Source organism: Muntiacus reevesi, chromosome 9 (genome assembly GCF_963930625.1).
Source record: "Muntiacus reevesi chromosome 9, mMunRee1.1, whole genome shotgun sequence".
Lineage (NCBI taxonomy): Eukaryota > Metazoa > Chordata > Mammalia > Artiodactyla > Cervidae > Muntiacus > Muntiacus reevesi.
The window spans coordinates 15162457-15183422 of NC_089257.1; the positions used below are offsets into that span (position 1 = coordinate 15162457).

A 20966-nucleotide genomic window follows, 5' to 3' on the forward strand; every position below is an offset into this window, starting at 1 on the left:
TCACACGGGACCTGTCCGGAACCCGGCGCGCCGCGCGCCGCGGGGTCGCGGGGGGAGCGGCGGTGGAGGGGCGCGCTTCCGCCTCGAGGCTATGGGGGACCCAGGAGGCTGGCGCACTTCCGCTCGGGCCGGACCCGGGACGGCGGCGGGGCGTGTCGGGCGGAAGTGGGAGCCTTGTGGGCACCCGGCTCGGCCTGGCAGCGCGAGGGCGGAGGCAGCGGCCCCCGCAGGGACCGCGAGTGGCCAGGGGACTTGGGCTTGCGGGGCCTGGCCGCCGCTTCCTCTCTAGGGCGGCGGTGCCGGCCGCGGCCGCACGGGGGCGCGCTCGGCCGCCGGACGGCGCCGCCCCGGGACGGGGTCCGGGTGTGCGGGGCGGGGGACGGCTGCCGCGCGCTCCCGCTCTGAGTCAGCCGGGCCTGGCTCCTCCATGAGCCAGGGAAAGGGGAAGTGCCTGCCACAGGGAGGGGCCTAGCCCCGGGAACCTCAGAAGAGGGAATTTTATTCTTACTCATCGAATTATTTTTATGCTTTGGTTTTTCACTGGGAACCTCAAGCCTTTTGTCTCCAGGGCTTGTAACCCTTTGGAGTCCAATGCACGGTGGCCCGACGTTGCTGCCCGTAAACTCCAAACCTTGGGGAGCAGAGACTCTCTGCTTCCCTCACTATAGACGAAGGCAGCGAACAGCATCATTATTGTGATTATAACTGCAGTTTAACTGAACATCTACGATGTGCCATTCACTCTGCTCGTACTGTCTTCACTGAATCCTCGGGTCTGTTACCCCAGGGTCGCACAAATGGCAGAAGCCCGATTCAAACCTGGGTGTCCCTGGACCCAGAGCATGTGAGAGCACCTCTCTCTTGGAGGATCATGGGACTCCGGTTGGCATTTCCACTTTTGCATTCTTCTTGGGGAATCAGCCAGGACCATATAATACTAGGAAGGGGCACTTGGGTGCTCCCTTGGGTAGAGATTGTGAGCGGGTTGGGAGTCTCCGAGCCTCTGACCCTCTTCTACTCCTGCGGTGGGTCCTTCATCCGTCATGTGTCACTCTCCCTTACAGGGGGCTCCGACAGCACAGGGCTGTCACGGGCTACACCAGTTACCCTATTCCACCTCACTCGCCCACGTTTGCTCTTCTTAAGCCCCCAGCTACACAGCGGATCAGCTTTCCTCTGAAACTCCAGTGTGCCTCATCCACCAGGCCCTTAGGTCTGCTGGGGTGCCCTCCTGTTCTGCTTCCAGAGTTCTGAAGTGGAAGCCCTAAGTCACTTACTTTGTGAAGGGAGGAGGACGCTCCGGGATGCTGCTTTGGGATCTCCTAAGATGCCCTCCCCACCTATGCAAATCACTCCATCACATGCAAAGCACTTCACAATATACAAATGATTTCACAATAACACAGTCAGCATTCCCGCCACTAGGAGCTGAGGACTGCTGGCCACCAGTAAGGGGATGGGCAAGACCCAGCTAGAAACACCACATGCTGCCTTCTCTCTGCCCTTTCCTCTCACTCGGACCGGAATTTCCATCATTGGGCTCCCTAATGTACTGGGGGTTGGGATGAGACTCTGGAAAATGGTCATGAGCCAGAAGAGCCCAGGTAGACTTCAATGGGGGAACCATTGTGTGGCTGTTAAAAATGGTGAGTTAGACCTGCCTGGGGTTTCCGGATGTGGACGAGTAAGAAAAGAGAAATGTAGAAATATATCTGCTAGTTTAAACTCATGACAAGGAGGATGAATAGAGGTATTGGTATATATATATAAGCCCATATACAATTATGAGTAAATAAAAACTAGAGAAAATCAAGTCTTCCCAGGTGGTCCAGTGGGTTGAGGCGCACGCTCCCAATGCAGGGGGCATAGGTTCGATCCCTGGTCAGGGAACTAAGATCCCACATGGCGCAGCCAAGAGTTCGCATGCCACAACTAAAGATCCTGCATGCTGGGGCTTCCCTGGTGGTTCAGTGGTAAAGAACCTACCTGTCAATGCAGGACACACGGGTTTGATCCCTGATCCAGAAAGATTCCACATGCAGTGGAGCAATAAAGCCCAGGTGCCACAATGGTTGAGCCTGTGCTCTAGAGCCCGGAATCCATGACTACTGAGCCCACACCCCACAAATACTGAAGCCTGTGGGCGCCTTGAGCCTGTGCTCCACAAGAAGAGAAGCCACGACAATGAATCGCAACTAGAGAGTAGCCTCCGCTGGCCTCAATTGGAGAAAAGCCCCACGCAGCAGCGAAGACACAGAACAGTCAATAAGTAAAATAAAAGTATTAAAAAAAAGAATCCTGCATGCCACAATGAAGATCGAAGATCCTGTGTGCTGCAAGGAAGACAAGGCACAGCCAAATTAATTAAATTTTAAAAACATACATATAGAAAAAAGACAGTATTACAGTAATGAAAAGAGCAGAGGATGACATAGGGTGGGGGCCACGCCCGCCTCTCCTTGTAGAGCGCAGATGAATGGTTTCCAACACACTTATCAATCGGCTTGGAGGCTTCAGGGATGTCCTGGGTCACGGCACTGGGCCCACACACTCCAGCAGGGCAAGGTGAGCCTGGACACTGCTTTCTTTATGTTTGGGCGCCCCGGGGTGGGGGTGGGGGTGGCGCAGACCAGTTTCTCTGATTTCACCGAGTTGCCCAGGGTCTGACTGTACCACGTTGTTCCTGGCTCTGGTCCCTTTACCGGGGGGCCTTTCTCAGCATCCTCAGCCCCCTGCTTCTGGAAGGAGGGGCTGCTCCTCACCGGGGGATGGCTGGCACTGCCCAGCCCTGCCAACCCTCTCCTCCTCTGGCGGTCCAGGCTGGAGGCCCGGGGCTGGGCGCCTTCCTCCCGCTTCCAGAGCATGGCCTCTGAGAAAGCCGACCTTCTCTGGGCTTTCCGTGGGGGCCTGCGGGGAGGCAGCAGTCTCTTGGAGAAGGGCGTCTGAGGCTCAGGGGGCCCAGGGTGAGGTGAAGCGGAGCCCAGGGCTCACCGGGGCCCCGCTGCTCTTACTGTGGCCTCCGGCTCTGCCTCTCCACACTGGACGTGCCCCTCTGGAAGCCGCGACCCTAGTTCTGTCTCAGCTTGTTCTTCCCAGAGCAGCCTTAGCTCCCCCGTGAGTTCCTGGGGTGCTGTCTCCTCTGAATTTCCAAGCCTGGCCCAACAGTGCCCAGTGACTCCCCCGAAGGCGCTCCCTGTGACCAGGCTCCCTCCCGCCCAGCCCGGCGGCCTCGCTGCTTTCTCTGCCGCCTTCCTGCCTTCACTGCCCCGTGACAACCACCTTCAGCCTGTTTACACGGCCGCCTCCTCTCTGCAGCCTTCTGGGTCAGTGGTTGTGTCTTTGGAACCCGGAGACCTGTCCCCTGGATACCCGGGGCTTCTCCACCCCCCCGCCCTCCTCAGCCTCACCCCGCTGTGGGCTTCTGGAAAGAAAGACAAGCTGAGGAGAAGTCTGTCCAACTCAATTTAATGTCTCCCTTTCCTCCTCTCCTGCCTCAGGAGCACAGAATGGGATAAAATTCCTGTGCGCTACACACTGTGTTCTGAGACTTTGCAGGCCTCTCTTTCATTTAATTTATGTATCTGTAAATATATATCGTTATTTATTTGGCTGTGCAAGGTCTTAATTGCGGCAAGTGGGACCTTAGTTCAGGCATGCAGGATCTTGGTTTCCTGACCAGGGATCGAATCCACAGCCCCTGCGTTGGTAGGCGGAGTCTTAACTCCTGAATCGCCCTATTTAATTCATGTTTATTCATAGATTTCCTTACATTTTGCCCTAGTCCGAATCCCATATCTCTGCTTCCTCTTGGGGGAACCTGAATTTTAACAATTCTTTTTTTTATTTTTAACAAACATGACAGGCAATATTCTGTCGAATCTGACTTTTTTAAATAAGGAAAAGAGCTGTTTTCTTTTATATTATTCAGAATTTTATTTATTTTTTAACAATTGTTCTCATATAGGTCCTGCCTAACTCTTAATACACTTCAGTTCAGTTGCTCAGTCATGTCCAACTCTTTGCAACCCCATGAACTGCAGCACGCCAGGCTTCCCTGTCTATCACCATCTCCCGGAGCTTGCTCAAAGTCATGTCCATCAAGTTGGTGATGCCATCCAACCATCTCATCCTGTGTCATCCCCTTCTCCTCCTGCCTTAGTAAGCTTACTTTTAAATATTTTGCATCTTACGGGTAGTTAAAAGAATGTCACATTTTAAATGTAGTGCACAGGAAGGCGAATGATTTTTATGTGCTCCTTTGATACCTGGTAAGCCAACTCCATTTTCTCACTGGTTCTGGTCAGTTCTCAGTATTACTCTTGAGTCTTTTGGGTGGGTAATCACGTCATCTCCTAATAACAAAAGTAGCAGAAGGAAGGGACCCACATCATCTGTTGTAGAGATATGGTTTGGCGTGGTTTTGAAATTTGTAGGAAGTATTTGGGGACTGGCTTTTTCCATCAACAGTATGGGTACTAAGGGCTCCCCTGGTTGCTCAGACAGTAAAGAATCCGCCTGCAATGCAGGAGGCCCAGCTTCAATCCCTGTGTCAGGACGATCCCCTGGAGAAGGGGGTAGATACCTATTCTACTGTTCTTGCCTGGAGAATTCCATGGACAGAGGAGCCTGGCGGGCTACCGTCCGTGGGGCCACAAAGAGTCGGACAGGACTGAGCGACTAGCACTTTCATGGGTACTAAGACTGATTCACAATATCGGGAGAAGCTTGTTCACTTGCACTGCCGAGCAATGTGCCACTGTGTGAACGAGTCCTCTGTAACGTACCCATTCTCTTTGTCAACGGGCATTTGGGATATTTCCTAGATTTTTGCTATTCAGGACAGCACAGCTTTGAATGTTCCCTGTCTCTTGGAGCACACGCCCAAGTTTCTCTTGATTTTAGCCTGGAGGGGGATCTGCTGGGCTTTACAAGATAAGGCCAGATTGTTTTCCCCAGAGGTTGTGTGGAGTTGCACTCTGACTAACCAGGCACTGGAGATCCCGAGGCCCCACCTCTTCTCCAAGGTCTGGTGCTGTTCATTTTTGCCCTTCCTATGGTGTAAAATAGCATCTTATTGTGGTCTTCATTTGCATTTCTCTCATTGCCATTGAGCTTGAGCATCCCTTAGATGTTGATTGGACAAACGTGTTTCTTCTTCTGTAAAAAGGCCTGTTCATGTCTTACATCTGTTTTTCTGTTGCATGACTAGGGTTGTTCTATCGTTGTTTGTTTTTTCCCCTGTGGATTTGCAAGAGTCCTTTATGTCTTTTTGATGTTTATCCTTCACGGGTTGGGCCTGGCAGACAGGCAGACGTCTCCTCCAGTTTGTGGCTTGCATTTCACTTTCTCTAAGGTGTCTCCACGTCGCTCTTCCCTCCACACCTGTGCCAGGGATGCGAGTGTGCGTGCGTGCGTGTGTGCACGCGGGCGCGTGTGCGGCGTGTGGGAGGGGTTCCTGTCCCTCAGAACACACCTGGCAAACCGACGCCACTGCCTCTCCTGCTCCCTGGGGCGCTAAGGGACCCCGTCGCCCTCCCGCCCTCCCGTATTTGGTGGAGGGGGCCTGGGTGGGGAGCCCCCGTCGGGGTGGGGGTGGACGTGCCGCCCAGAGAGGGCCTCCTCGCGGTGGTGCCCCCTCCCAGGAGTTATCACTTCCGGCTGCTCACCTGGGGGCCGGGCCCCTCTCTGCTCCGCTGGGCAGCAGCCCGGGCGCTCCCTGGGGGCGGGCGGCCGCGGGGGAGGGGCGCCCCGGGCCAGGCCCTCGGGAGGCGGAGGCGCGGGCCAGGCCTGCGGCGGGGGCTGGGCGGGGGGCGGAAGCTGCCCGAGCAGATAAGAGCCGAGGTCGGTCCTGCGGTGAGACAGTGCGGGACGCCGCCTCCTCCCCCCAGCCTCCGCCCAGCCCGCCCCCGCACCCTCCGGTCCCACTCCCCGGAGCCACGGTCAGCCCCGGCGGCCCCCTCCCTCCAACCCCGGGGGTTGATGCCCGGGAGCCGTGGGGGATGGGGCTCCAGCCTACACGTTGTCTTTCCAACCTCAGTCATCTCCGCTGGCAAATGGGGGCAGGAGCTCCCGTTACCCACCCAGGGCCTGTTGGGGATGGGACGGGGGCAGGCTGGTGAAACCCCTTTGTAGATCTGGGCCCTTTGTAAAGAAGGGGTACCCTGTGTTCCTCCTATGGCCCCCGCCTCTTCTTGCTGACTCTCCAGGCTTGATCCCCACTGTGTAGGTGAGGATTTGGGGGGCCTGCCTTAAGGCACAGAGCCAGCCGTCAGGAAACAAGTGGGGAGCGGAATGGAGCTCTTTCTATTGCCCCCAACCTGGGGAACAGAGTTAGGTTTGGGGATGCTTGTACACTCTGGGGGTCCTCTTTAAGAAAAAGATTACAAAATCAAACACAAATTTGCTGAGTCCTCTCCTTGGGCCTTGAAAGGGGTCCAAGCAAGTGAGAAGCGCAAGTCCAGCTTCTGTTTCCTGGCCCCACCCTGCAGGCCCCCAGGAAGGGCTTACACCCCTCCTATAGGAGCCGGTCGGACACCAATATAGCTGCGGGGTTGGCCCAAGGCAGGACAGCTGGGGCCCGGAGGAGTCCCTGCAGCAGCTGGGCGCACCCCCCTGCATGCCCAGGCAGCCCTCTGCCAGCCCAGCCCAGCCCAAGAGCGAGAGCAGTCAGGCATTTGGGGACTGCACACAGCTGGGCAGGGCCCAGCCCTTCAGCCCCAGCCAGTCAAGGTTTACTTGCCACTCAGGGCCTCTGACTTGTGGGCTGGCAGTGGTAGGGAAAATTCCTAGGAAAAAAGGAAGGGGGATCGATCTGGGGCAGGGTAAGTGCATCTGACTTGGAGTCACATGGGACTGAGGTTCAAGTCCCTGCAAGACCATGTGACCTTGGGAAGACTCCTTCGCCTTGGTTTCTTCATCTGTAAAATGGGAGTAATAATAGTACCTACTCATCAGAGCTGTAACGAGGCTTAAATGAGGCCATGCATGAAGCAGGGCTGAGCCCTTGGCCTTTAGAAGCAAATTTCCCTTCTGTGAAATCTCCAGGTCAGGAGAGGCATCTTTCTCTCCATATTAGGGTTGTCACTTATGCAGTGGTGGGGGTGGGGGTGGGTGGAGTGGTGTGTCTCTGGTTGCAAAATTGAGAGTTAGACCCCATGAATGTCTGGCAGCAAGGCCCTGGTTCTAACCACTAGGGCACACTGCCCCCTTGGGCCTGTCTCCACCCACTGCTAGGTGTGCATGCGCAGGGCAGGGAGCCAGGGGGAGCATTTGATTCAGGAGGCTGCTCACCTTTTCTGAATTTTGTAATATCTGATCTTATGGTCACCCGAGACTGGAATTTTTCTAACTCTGGCATACTGCAGCCTGAACCAGGAGAAACAGGAGACTTGGGATGGAGGTGACCTGGGGAACTGGGAATAGGCCATGACTGTGAACCAAGAACCTGCCTGCCAGTACAAGAGATGTAAGAGACATGGGTTCTTTCCTTGGGTCTGGAAAATCTCCTGAAGGAGGGCATGGCAACCCACTCCAATACTCTTGCCTGGAGAATCCCGTGGAGGAGCCTGCTGGGCTATACAGTCCATAGGGTTGCAAAGAGTTGGACATGACTGAAGTTACTGGACAGGGAAGCCTGGCTTGCTACAGCTCATGGGGTGGCAAAGAGTCGGACACAATTGAACAACTGAACTGAACTGAACTGAAGCTACTTCGCGTGCACACACACATGAGCCTGGGCAACAGTGGCATCCCAAAGGACTCAAAAAGTCTCCCAAGCAAAGAGGTACTGCTTCGCCCCACGTTTGCCTAGGATTTCTTCTGGGTTAATCGATGAGAACTGAGTTCTCAGGTCAGAGTTGCCCCTCTCTAGCCAGCTGACCTCACACCAGTCCCTCTGCCCCTCTGAGCCTCAGTTTCCTGATCTGTGAAATGGGGATAAGAATACTTGCAGCTGCGAGGATTACAAGATGTGGTGTGCACAGAGTGCCTGGTGAACACTACCCGTTGTTCAAACCGTGTGGCTGTCTGGGGATGAAAGGGGGTGTCTTGGGAGGGCAGGAAGTGTGCGAGTAGATGTGGGGAGTCCTGCCAGGGCAAGAGTTGAGCCTCCAAGGACCCCGTCTCACAGATGGAGTGCCTTGGGGAAGGGCTGGGAACCCCAGCTCCGGTGCTCTCCCAGATCAGGACAGGTCAGAGGGAGGTCAGGGGCCCTGGGCGTGCAGAGAAGAGCAGGGAGCCGAGGTTCTCAGGCAGGTGAAAGGGAAGGAGGGAGGAAGTGGGGGCTTCTGGGAGGAGACGGGAGTGGCGGTCGCTGTGTGTTGCTGGCCACACGGTCAGCGTGAGGCCCCAGACCATGACCTCCTTTGTCCTGCATTACCGGCTTTCAAGTGAGGCCTTTCCCCAGTGGGGAAACCGAGGCTCCAGGAGGCAAGATGACTTGCCCAGGGTCACACACTGCAGGCTCCCCAATCTGTCTGGCTCTGCAGCCCAGACTGTCCAACAGTCACAGCCACTTTCTTATCTTATCTGCCTGACGAGGTTGTGAGTGAAGCAGCGTGATCTCAGAGGTGCAGAGGGATCCTGGGCCCTGCTGCTGTCTCCTAGGACCCCGAGCTCTTGGCTGCCAGTTGTTCAGGAGACACTGCCGGGAGTCCCTGGGGGCTGGGGGCCCGGGTGGGGCCCAGAGCATTTGCTCTGAGTGAGAGCAGACCCTTGGAGGAAAGGAGTGAGCCTGTCTTCTCAGGAGGGTTCCAGTAGAGACACCCCAAAAGTGGGGGAAGCTGGAGGTGTCGCTCACAACAGGGCCCAAACTAGCCAACCTATCTCTGAAATTCCTTCTTCTTGTCTTAAAAATTCATACAGATTTGTATCCTGTTCAATAGGTGGGCTCACTCACCCCACGCACACTTAAAAAAAAATCAGTTTCTACTCTCCGTTTCTGCCTGCGTGGACACTCCAGGAAGACGTGATGTCTTCAGTGACTGCGGGTATCTGGTGCTGCCCTCTGGACCCCAGGCCCTGGGCCCCTGGTCTGGTTTGAGAAAGTGCAGGGACAGAGTTGAGGTCACCGTCCTGCCCGTTCTCGCAGTCCAGGGCTCTCCCCGCCTCCACTCCTTGCTCCGGCCTCTTGCTCTGGCTTTCCCGGCTCCTTTCACAGACGTCTGTCCAGCACAGCCCAGTCCAGCCCAGCCGTCCCACTGGGACTTCTCAGATGCTTCACCCCCTCCCCACCCCTCTTCACGCCCCGAGGGTCCTTGTCCAGAGGGGCCCTCCCCATCTTCAGCTGTCTATGTGGGGCAGTTTAAGCCTTTGCCTCCCCAGAGAAACAACAGCCTTGTTGAATTTCCCCACGCCCATTTGGAGGAAACTGAGGCCCAGCGCTGAGAGAGGCTGGGCCTCCAGGGTTCCCAGGGGACCTCCGGGCAGGTGGGGTACCTCGCTAGGCCTGGGGGAGAAGGCACCCAATCCGGGCCCCCCGCCAGGGATGCAGGAAGGAGGAGTGGGGTGCCGGGGGCTGCCGCCTGGCAGGTCCCTGTGCCCGGGGTAGGGAAGTTTCTTATTTCTCCTGCTCCGACTTCCCCCTTTGATTTATTATAGCCATGAAATGCTCTGCTCTCTTCTCTTTTCCTTGCTGTCCGCGGGGCTGGAGCAGTGCAGGCCCTGCGGGGACTCCCACCTCCTTCCAAAGGGTGAGCCCCGGGGGGGGAGCCGTAAAGGAGAGGTGAGTCGGGGCAGGTGGGGTGGGACGAGGAGGGGCCCCGACTCCCACCCGCCCTCCCCGCCCCCCCAAGGCGAACCCCAGGGGGCAGGACCCCAGGGGCTGGCAGTCTCGGTCGGGAAGGGCTGGGGCCGGCCCGAGAGGGTGTGGCAGGTGTGGACTTGACGGCAGACAGCTCCCAGGGGCTGTGGGGGTGGCGGGCTCTGAGGCTGCGGCCCTGGGAGGCTGGTGGATGGAGCCGTCAGGTCGAAGGCCGTCGAATGGTCCTCCCATCCCAACCCTTAGGCCGGAGAGGCGGCTTCTCTGTGACCCCTGACCCCACATTCTGATTTCACGAGGGCCAGAGGAGGCCTGGTTCAGACGCATGGGGGGATGGGGCTGAGCACCCAGAGGGAGGCTGGAGGCCCGAAGCCCAGGCCTCGGGCTCCTCCAGGCCGCCCCCTGACCCCCGCTGGACACCGGCCGGTGGCTGGCGCCAGGCAGGTGAGGGCTGAAGTCCGCCGGCCCGGCCCCCGGGGCGGACCTGGCGGCCGGAGCGTCCCCCGCCGCGGTGTGGTGCCTGTGGTAACCGGGCTGTTGGCGTTTTGCAATGGGCCGGGGGCGGGGAGGCTGCGCACATACGCTTCCTGTGGTGACTGGGCGCTTCCTGTTTTCTCAGGCGCCGGACTTGCTGCTGCCGATGTGGAAACAGGGGCAGCTGCAGCCGGGGTGGCTCCAGGCAGGGCGGCCCGCCGACCCTGCCCAGAGGGGGCCTGAGTGGGCCCGCACCCCAGGCCCCGACCCGGGCAGGAGATGGCCCGAGTTACCCCCCAACCCCAGGGCTCCCATCCCCAGCACTAAGAGGAAGGGGCCAGGCAGGGCTGCCGCTCTAGGCCGAGCAGGTGGTCCAGAGGGCCTGAGGTCCAGGGCCGGGAGCTCTGGTCTCAGCTCTGCCCTTTGTCCACTGATTGCCTCTGGCCCTCCCTGCCCCACCCCAGGCCTTGGTTTTCCTCTTTCACGTGAGATGATCGTGATACTCATAGTCTAAGATCCCTCGCCCGTTTCGGCCCCAATTCTGACAGTCGTGATTTTTTCCATCCCAAGAGCTTCAGCTTGGAGGATAAGATCCGCCCTGGGACTGGGACCCTCCGAGGAAGGGCTTGGCATAGGCCTCGACAGAGAGGGGTTTGGAGAGCCTGGGAGCAGGGACGAGCTCACCCGCTGGGAGAACCAGACTTCGAGTTGAGGCGTGGAGGCCAGGAAGGCCAGGACCAGGTTAGGGAGACGGGGTGGATGGGAGAGACAGAGGATGGTGGGTGACCGGGTTGACTCGGAAGGATTCCGAGCGGGAGAAAGACTTCCGGATCCCGTTTATTCCTACAAATTTTAGGAAAGGGTCCGGTCCGCCCTCACGTTATTTCTCAGGAGAGAGACGAGTAGGGCTAGCGGCCGGGCCAGCCCTTCCCGGCTGTCCCGCAAGGAGGTGGGTGCCCGTGCGGCATGACACCTGGGCCTTGGGAGGCCCGGAGGCTTCTCCCGGCGTCGGGTGCCTGGAGGTTCCACCACCAGGGCCAGGCCTCGGGAACTTGGCATTGCCTTTTCCCCGAATGTGTGTTGTTTTGTTTTCAAGCTGCTCTTGCAAGAAGGGGAGAGCAGATGACTTGTGCTTGTGGAGATTGCTGACAGCATCTGACGTCTGGAGGAAGAATTTCTTTGCAGGAAGGCTGAGGCCTGGGTGCCCCTGGGGGAACTGACCAGTCCACTGACTGAGTTTAGCCACCCCACTTGGCCCAGGAGGTTCTGAGGTGCCCACTGCCTAAGTGGCTTCTCCTCAGTCTCAAGGCCTGTCCATCACGGACGGCCAAGGACTGGTTCCAGCCAGAGAGGCCTCGAGGATCCCAAGACCCTGGTGCTCAGCCTGAGGGGCCGGGAGGCCGGCCTGGCCCCCGCCATCGCGTCCCCTGCCTTGGAGCCTGGGGTCAGCCCAAGTGCTGAGTTGGCGGCTCCGCAGCTGCTCTTCTGCCCACGGAGGCCCAGTTATAAATAAGCCCAGTGTGGCCAAGTCATCAAGTTCTATCCCAGCTGTATTACCTCAGTGACCACAGGTTGGGGCTGCCCAGAACCGGGCCCGCCAGAACCTGCCCATCGAGCCCAAAGGCCGGGCCAGCCTCGATGCCCGCGGGGGTCCTCAAGCCCAGGGCAGCAGCGCGTGCAGCTAGCTGCTCAGACCTGGACCTCCCTGGACACGGGCCACAGAAGGGGCAGGGCCCATCCCGCCCGCACGGAGCCAGCAGCTATTTACAAACCGAAACCAGGAGAAGCGAAGTGACTGCGGCCAGAGTGACTCCAGGCCCCCCGGCCCCCACTCCTCCCCGCGGCCCCCTCCCCCGCTCCGCTCGGCTTCCTCTTTCCTTCCCCACACGGCTCCCCAACCTCCCACTGCCCCGGCCAGCTCTCTCTGGACAACCTGCCAGGACCTCGCAGTGACCCCCGCACCTGCCCCATCCCCGGCCCTTCAGCCACTTGCTTGGAGAAGCAGGGGGGTCCTCTTCAACTCCTCACCGCCCCCCGCCAGGACCCCATGAGCCTGGGCTCCTTGGAGCAGCCCCCTCCCACCGGGGCCCGGCCCACTCTGGCCTGCCCAAAGCACATTCCCACAGTTCTCAGTTCCCCTTCGTGACTGGAAAAGCTCCAGCCCCGACGGCCGCCATGACGCTGCTCGGCCCGCCGAGGGTAGCCGCTCCAGGGGCCCCTTGACCTTTCCCGGGGTTGGGGGGTGCGGGCAAGGAATCTGGGGTGCTCGGTGGGCCTGGGGCACCCGGGGCCTTCCAGGGGGCTTGTTTCTGGGTGGGAGGCCCCAGCCGCCTACTGTCTTTGAGCTGGGTTTCAGTCCCCTCGTTCCGCTGGTGTGGGTCACCGGCCCTCTTGCGGGCCAGAGTTGAGCTGGGACGGACGGACGGACGCTGGGCCTGAGACCACGGCTCACGCCGCTTAGGAACTGGCAGGCAGGACTGGCGCTGCAGCAGGGGATTGCTCTAGGAAGAGACAAAAGGCAACGCAAGGAACACTCGTTTCAAATCATGGACGAGCTCTCATGATGACGCAGAGGGGGGGCAGTTCTTTTTATCCCCAGATAGACCCTGTCCCACCATCTCCATCAGAAATGGACGCTGGGGCGCAGAGGGCGAGGCGCGTGTCCCAGGCTACACAGCGGGCAAGCGTCTGGACTGGGAGTCAGGGTTTCCGGACACCCAGTCCCCTCGTCTATCCATCTGACTGGTCCTCGCTCCATCTCATCCGTCTGTCTCCTTCCCCGGGGAGGACATGAGTTTCCCAGCCCCAGAGACAAGGCAGGAGGCCGGGCTGGCCTGAAGCTTGAGGGGGACGCAGGCCTTGGACGCTGGAGCTGCCGGACGGGGTGGTCAGCGGCCCAGGTCCCCCTCCGCGCCCCCAGGGGAAGGCTCTGCCTGCCCCACTCCATACCTGCCACCAAGTCCCAGCTGAAGCAGAGCCCTGGCTCCCACCCCGCCTCAGTCCCAGCCAGCGGGCCGCGTTTCACCTAACCTCTCCAAACGTCAGAATCCTCTTCCATAGACTGTCAGTCCTCAAACACAGAGCACCCACTCCTTGCCAGCCGCCGCAGGTGCAAACTGTCTCTAGAGCTAGAACATGGCACCTGCCCAGGGTCCCGTGCGCACGGCAGATGAGTGACAAGATGCTGAGAACTCTGGGAGGGAAACTGAGGCTGGGGGACCCCAGGAGAAGGTGATGGGTGCTTCCTGGGGTGAGGAGGGGCCCCTCGGGTGGGACAGGACAGAGGCCCCAACAAAAGCCTTGGGGACAGGCTCCCCCTGCTGAGTCCCATTCCTGGGCCTGGGCTCTACTGGTTCCCACAGTTCAAGTCAAGTGCCCCTTCTTCCTCTGGGCCCAGTGAACGCCTATTCATCTGTCAGGGCCCATGGTCACACCATAGAATGACCAGGCCTGGCCTGGCTTCATGGCTCCTTGCCTCCTTCTTCCCACCCGGAGGCCAGGCCTCCTTGGTCACGACACCCTTGCCAGCCCCACCCAGCAGGCATCTGCTCCCGGGCTGGAGCCCCTGCCGTCCTCTGCTCCGAAAAGCACCGTTTCCCTTTTCTGGGTGACCACACGCCATGCACAGGGAATTTCCACCTCAGCCTGCGGAGTCTCTGATTCACCCAGGCCCCTTATGCATTTAACTCCTTCCGGGTCCAGGCCTTCCTACTCCTTGCCCCTCGCGCTTGCCTGGGACCCCTAGACTGCTTCGAAGTAGCCTGGGATCCCACAGCCTGGAAATCAAGTCAGCGCCTCAGTCACCGGCCCCCTCAGCACCCTCCCACTCATGCACCGGGCACAGAGACCCCTGTCCTGCTGGCTCCCGGCATGCACGCTGGGGCAGCTTTGGGCTGAGAGCACAGACTCTGGAGTAAGATAAGCCTGGTCCGACCCTGATTCTGGCTCTTTCTGCTTTCTGGCCTGGAGCGGTATAAGGGTTGGCTCTGAGGCCCATTTCCCATCTGTTAAAATCGATCCCTGTGCCGTCGCTTTGTTGTAAATGTCTAGCACGCTGGCCCACGACCGGAGCTCGATATCGATTACCTTCTTCCTACCACGGCATCCCTACTCCAGACCTGGGGCCCCTAGGTCTTCTCCCGAGAGCTGGCTGCTCAGGCAGGGAGGAGGGCAAAGGAGGGTGAGAGGCTGCTCTCTCAAGGCTCTCCTCCACCAGCTTCTCGGCTCCTCACACTGCTCAACTTTTCCAAGGAGGCTTTGGAAAGGCCAGAGGGTGGGAGCTTCCAAGGAACTGAGGACCGCAGAGATCCTGAGCCCTCAGAGACAGGGCCGAGCCTTCCTCCTCCAGAGGTATGCTGGGCGCGTGCATCACATAGAAACATCTCCAGTGCGGCCTCTAATTCTCACAGTCCCTTGGGGGGTATCCTGCTGTTGGCTCCGTTTTATAGATGATGATACCGAGGCTCTGAGAAGTGACTTGCCCTCAGCCATGTGGCGAACACAGGGCAGGGATAGGATTCAGAATCAAGGTCTCTAGAGCCATACTCCCAACCTCCACGAGGTTAGGAGGGTCACTCAGCATTTGTGGAGGCCAGTGAGGGAAACGCGCACTGATTTGAAAACCTACTGTATTCAAGGGGAAGGCTCACAGACTGTCTCTTTCTGCCCTCTGGACCGTGCTGTGGCTGGGTCTTGTTGACGCCTCTACAGAATCGAGGCCTCTGAGCTTCGGGGAGGGGAAGGGGCTACAGTGCCAGTGGTAAGGAAGGATCCAGGGGTGCCTGGATAAGAGAGGATGGTGCCGGGGGCTCCATAGAAGCGGGGGGCCTGGCGGGGGAGGGGGGGAAGTGGCTCCTGTCCTCCGTGAGCCAGCAGGGCGGGTGCTGCCCGTGGTGAGCAGGAGGAAGTCGCTGTGGGTGGCGGTGGGTTTGAGGTGCCGGAGGCTGAGTGATGTGGCCAGGAGGTGAGCTCCCCGTCTGAACGGCCTGGTCAACAGGAGACAAGGGTGTGGAGGGGGGTGGCGGGGAGAGCTGAGATTCAGGGCATGGGGGCTCGGGCCCCTCTGGAGATCTCTGCTGCTTGGCCCCTGGGGCCGGGGAGCTGGTGGGAGTGTTGGGGGGGGAGTGGGGAGGTGGGCAGGAGCTGGCGCAGAGTGCGAGGAGGGATTCAGTAGGGCGGGGGAAAGATGGAGGTGGTCTGGGGAGACAGCCTGGAGGAGGCGAGCCCTCAAAAGATGGAGGAGGAAAAAAAAAAAAGATGGAGGAGGCCTTTGAGTGTGAAAGGGGGTGGGACTGTGAGCAAAGGCCGTGGGAGATTGAGAAAGAGGTTCTGGGAATGTTGAGTAGCGTCTTTGGGCTGGAGGTGGGGGCAGGGCTGGTCCACTCGGGGTGGGGGAGGGTGGGAAAGCCTGACCAGGGTGTTGGGGGGTGGGGGGGTGGACTCCAGCACAGGACTCGGAGCTTTGGACTTCAGCCTGTGAACAAGCCAGAGCTAAGGAGCGCTTTTAGGTAGGAAAGCACCCATCCACGGAAGCACACGCCCCAGGGCCACCCCCACACACCCCCTGGCCAGCTGTGTGTCCTTGGGCAGCCCCCTCGCCAGCTGAACCCCGTGACCCTTGTCTGTAAAACGGTACTGGTAGTAAATTCACAGGGTCATGGGAGGTGGGGTGAGTTAATGCCGGGCGACGAGGGCCGCAGCCGGTGGGGCTGGTCGCCTTGGTCCCGGCCCCTGGCACTTTATGGGCGCCTGCCCTGGGTACCACCCGGGTCTCCAGCTGACCTGGTTTAAGCCTCGCCTGTCTCTCGATTGGCTGAGGCGTGGACCCCCCTTCTGAGCCCCAGTTTCCTCGACTGTCCCAGGGGGAATGATAAGAGCCCCAACTTCAGATCTGAATGAGAACGTGAACTCTGCGGTGGTGCTCCCGTCCTCCCGGAGTCAGGACCAGACTCCACACGATGCACAACGTCCCTCAGCATCCCCGCCCCACCCAGGCCTCTCACCTCCTCCCCCCCACCCCCGCTCTGCTCACACTGGCCCCTTGCTGTTCCCCCCGCCTGGAGCTCTCCTCCCAGGTGTCTGCTTGGCTGGCTCGCCCACTTGTCCCCGGGGTTGGTCCAGTGTCCCTATTCTCCAAGTCTCCCCGAGGCCTGCCCTGCTCCCCTTCACGCTGCAGAGGCACCCCCCGCCCCGCCGCCGCCCCGAGCTGGGCAATCCCCTCTCCTGTAGCGCTTGCCTCCTTCTCGCCGACTCCCGACTCCGTGTGTCCCCTGCCACCCCCCACCCCCGCCTGCTCCAGAATCAGCCCCTGGAGGACAGGGGCCTTTGCCTGTTTGGTCGCCTGACCCCTGGAGGCCCTGAGCAAATATTTGTCAGATGTCCTCACGGGCTCCAGAGGCAGCCCCGCACTCGGACCGGCGCTCAGAGCTTGGAGGGGCCCAAGGAGCCCCTCCCAGTGTCTCAACCGTGAGAGGAAGTTGCAAGATGGCCATTTCTGTACACGGGCTCAGCTCTTTCTGGTCATCTTTCCCAGCTCGCTCTCTGAGGCCTGAGTTCTCCCACGCGCCCCGTCGCGTCCCGCCGGGCCCAGCTGCTTGCAAGGGTGGAGGGCGTCTGGAGCTCTTTGGGGCTGAGGGTGAGGGGCCCTCGAGAGAAGGGGTCACGACGCTCCCCCATGTGCACTCAGCTTCGAGGACGTGGGCCCCGTGTTTCCTGTTGCCTGCCTGCCTTGTGATTGCAATAGCACCCGGCCTACCCCAGCAGTCGCCCAGCCCAGGGCAGGCAAAGGCCGCCCGGCGCTCCACCAGCCAGGCTGCCTGACCGCGTGTCCCTCTCTGCAGGGCCCAGCCCTGCGTGGCCGCCCGCTTGTCCCGTGGGGGTGGGAACAGCCCTGTCACGGGCTGCTGGTAGGAGGATAAGTGGGGAAAACCTTTACTCAAGGCAACGTGACAATATCTCTCTTGTTTAATCTCTCAGTCGTGTCCGGCTCTTTGGAGACCCCCATGGCCTGTAGCCCGCCAGGCTCCTCTGTCCATGGGATTTCCCAGGTGAGAATACTGGAGTGGGTTGCCATGCCCTCTTCCAGGGGATCTTCCCAACTCAGGGATCGAACCTGTGTCTCCTGCATTGGCAGGCAGATTCTTTACCGCTGAGCCACCTAGGAAGCCCATGTTTATCTACCTATTTACTTGAGAGTTAAAAAAGCATGCAGTACACTTAAAACTAATACAATGTTATATATATCCCTTATATTTCAACTGAAAAAAATGTCCCCTTTGACTTCAAAAGAGGTAAGTCAAAAATTTCTGTGTGTACTTCAATAAAAAAAATAAAAATTAAAAATTAAAGAACTATCTGGGCACCTACACTGATAGACTCTAAATAATTATCTGGTCTCTTTTCCAATGAGTTAAGATAGAAAGCTGTGCCATTTTCAATATTACTTATAATTGAAGGAGTTTTTGTTTCTATTTTAGGTAATTCCTGATACTATTTATTAGTGTCTGCAGGGAGGTACACAAAGATTTTTGACTCAGCCTGCATTTGGTTGTGGTGATTTTCTTTTCACTGTCAAATCTCTTAACTGTCACGATTAGACTTGGAAAATTAAATATATAGAGAAAGAATTTATAGCATTTTAGTGTCTCTCCCTTTGAACATTTACTTCTGCAGAAGTAGGCCTTTCTCCTACATAGTTTTCATGTAAGGCAGAAAAATAGGTTTCGTTCTTTACAGTTGAAGGATGTTTTTTAGAAACAAGCTGACGTGAAGGCATGAGGACTGACACCTGGAGCCCGCACTGCAATCCCTCCAACCCTGGAAACGACCTTTCACCCACATCTTCCCCCAACTATTCCAGTAGACACTCCCCTCTAGCTTTCCTGCAAAAAAAAAAAAACAAAAAAAACACTCCTCTTTGACCCAGTATTTCAACTTTGGGGCATTTATCCTAGACGTACACTCGCATGTGTGTAAATTAGCAAATTTTGCCTATTGCAGTATTATTTGTAATAGCAGAAGTCTGGAAACAACCTGAATATCCATCCATAAGAGACTCGTTAAATAACTTTTCAACAATGGACTGCTATACAGCAATGAAAATGGACCACAGCTACATGCAACAAGAATGTTTACACTATGACTCTCTTCATATAAAGGTTAAAATCTGTTAAGGTAAAAGCTAAACTATATTGTTAGAGATGTTTACTCAAGTGGGAAAGCTGTAAAGAAAACAGGGAAATAATTACTGGCAAAGTTAGGATAGTCTTCCTTCTAGAGAGAGGCAGGACATTTGGGGAAGCTTCTGGAGTGCTGGCAGTGTTTTATTTCTTGACCTAGATGGTGGTTATGTATGTGTACACTTTATAATTATCTTTTAAATTGTACACAAATGTTTCCTGCAGTTTTTTGAATGAATGAGGTCTCTCATGATGTGAAGCTACCACAGTTTACCCAAACCGTAGAATACTATACAGTCATTAAAAAGAACAAGACGGCTCTATATGCACGGGCATGGGATGGATTTAGTGGGGAAAAAACAACCAAAGTGAAGCACGATGTGTTCAGGGCACTGCTTGCTGTGTGAAATTTAAAAATATCTGCTTCTATGCTTCTGTCTGCTAGACTTCCTCTAGAAAAAATATCCAAGAATCAGCTAACAGGGAACGGGACCGTTTCCCTTCTTGTTACCTTTTGAATTTCATACCATGTGTATCTATTACCTATTGAAAAATTAACATAATTTAAAAAACCGTTTCAAAAAAAAAAAAAAAAAAAACCGTTTCAGGGATTTCCCTGGTGGTCCAGTGGTTAAGAGTCTCCCTTCCAATGCAGGGGAGACAAGTTCGATCCCCGGTTGGGGAGCTAGGATCCTGCACGATGCCGTGGGGCAGCTGAACCCACACAGCACAGCTAGAGTCCACATGCCTCAACAGAGACCCAGCACGGCCAAAGACAAATAACAAATAAAAAGATGAAAATAAAAAGCAGCTTTGCCTCTCATTCCCTGGAGCACCTAAGTGTTTTTCTTTAAATCTCAAACCAATTTCTTGCTCACAAAAACTCAAGCCACGGGGTCAACCAGACGCTCCTGGTGACTTCCAGCAAACTGCGGACCCTCTGTGCTCGGGCCTGCAGCCTCCCAGGACCCACGGTGCTGTCCGCTCTCGCCCTCATCTGTGTCCTGCCCTCCCACTGCCCCACCCTGCTCTTTCTCGACTCACTTCTCTCTACCCCCTTCTTTGGCTCTTTCTCCTGCTTTTCTGCCTTTCTCTTCCTCCCCAGTCCTGACCACCTTGGCCCAGCTGTGTCCCCCCGTCTGCTCCACACTTGGCTCCTTGTCCTTCTGCCTCCTTTCCCTGCCCTGGGATCCAGCCCTTCCGAGAGCCCCAGAAAGCCGGTCCAGGCTCCCCACTCACAAGCTGTGTGACCCTGGGCGAGTCACCAACCTCTTGGGCCTCAGGGTAACATGATTGTCCCGGTTCTGTGAGATCACAAGAGTGGAGGCACTCAGCCCAGTGCTGGACACTCAGAAAATACCTATCCCCACCCCACCACCCCTTTGAAGGAGTTGCTAGCTCCTGGGGTTGTGGATATGATCAGACCCTTCCTGCTCTGCTTGAAATTGTTTAGAATCTGGGTCCTGCTATTCCTAAGGCTTAGGACCTCAGCAGGTCCCTTGGAATCTGAGCATTGGGAAGAGGTTTCTGGTGCGCTTAGGGAGGATGGACAGTGGGAGGAAGGTTGGAGAGGACTTGCTGGTGTGGGAATGGATAGAGGGTGCTCGAGCTGCGCAGAAAGTGGGAGCCAGTTCTGCCTGTTTCCCGAGATTTGGGGCCCTGGGGATTTTCTCACCCTGGGCTTGGCCAGACTTGGGACAGTGGAGTCTCTCTCTTCTCTCGTGGCCCCTTGAGACTTAGGGCTCAGGAACACAGAGCCGGCCTGGTCCGCTGCCTGCGCTCACTGGGGAGAGCAATACACTGCCTCCTCGAGTGTGTGCGCGCTCAGTCGCTCAGTCGTGTCCGACCCTTTGTGACCCCACGACCCCTGTAGCCTGCCAGGCTCCTCTATCCATGGGGTTTCCCAGGCAAGAATACTGGAACACGTTGCCATCTCCTCCTCCAGGGGATCCTCCAGACCCAGGGACTGAACCTGCCAATCTGTGTTGGCAGGTGGACTTGTTACCACCGCAATACACCTGGAAAGCCCAGACTCCCTGCTCGGGACCAGCAGAGGCCCCTCAGCAGCTCCTGGAGGCAGCCCACGCTCCCGGGCTTGGTATGCAAGGCTCTTTGCCACCGGGTCTGGCCTTGCTTCCAGCCTGTTCCCTCGTTCTCTGCCGCCTCCTGGCTTTGCCCTGGCCCCGGCGTGCTCCCCTGCGTGTGACCCTGACCCGACTGACTATGCGCCTCTGCACCTGGCACCTCTTGTGCCCCTGCCTCCCCAGAGGAGCATGCATCTGCTCGCATGTCTGTTCTCTCTGTGGGCCTGTGAGCTCTTGGAGGCCCAGGGCACGCCTCCTTCATGTTCATGCCCCCTTGCCAGGCCCAGCACATGGGAGACCTTCAGTAAAGCATTAGTGATTAAACAAATGAAAGAGGAGATAAATAAGCATATAAACCAAACAAGCAAAGAATGAATGAATGAACACAGCAAGCAGGATGTGGCCCTTGTGCAGTAGAGCCCACCCTCAGCCATGCAGTCAGTGGGGATGAGGCCTTCTTGATGAGAAAGTGGG

The 20966-nt window shown here is 57.5% G+C and overlaps 1 long non-coding RNA gene across 1 annotated transcript; it reads left to right on the plus strand.

Annotated features, from left to right (window-relative positions):
• Positions 1–9635: 9635 nt before the first annotated feature.
• Positions 9636–19134, plus strand: LOC136174065 (uncharacterized). The gene is made up of 4 exons (XR_010664377.1): positions 9636–9721; positions 17207–17277; positions 18230–18403; positions 19064–19134. It is a non-coding gene; the product is annotated as an uncharacterized lncRNA (long non-coding RNA).
• Positions 19135–20966: the final 1832 nt, after the last annotated feature.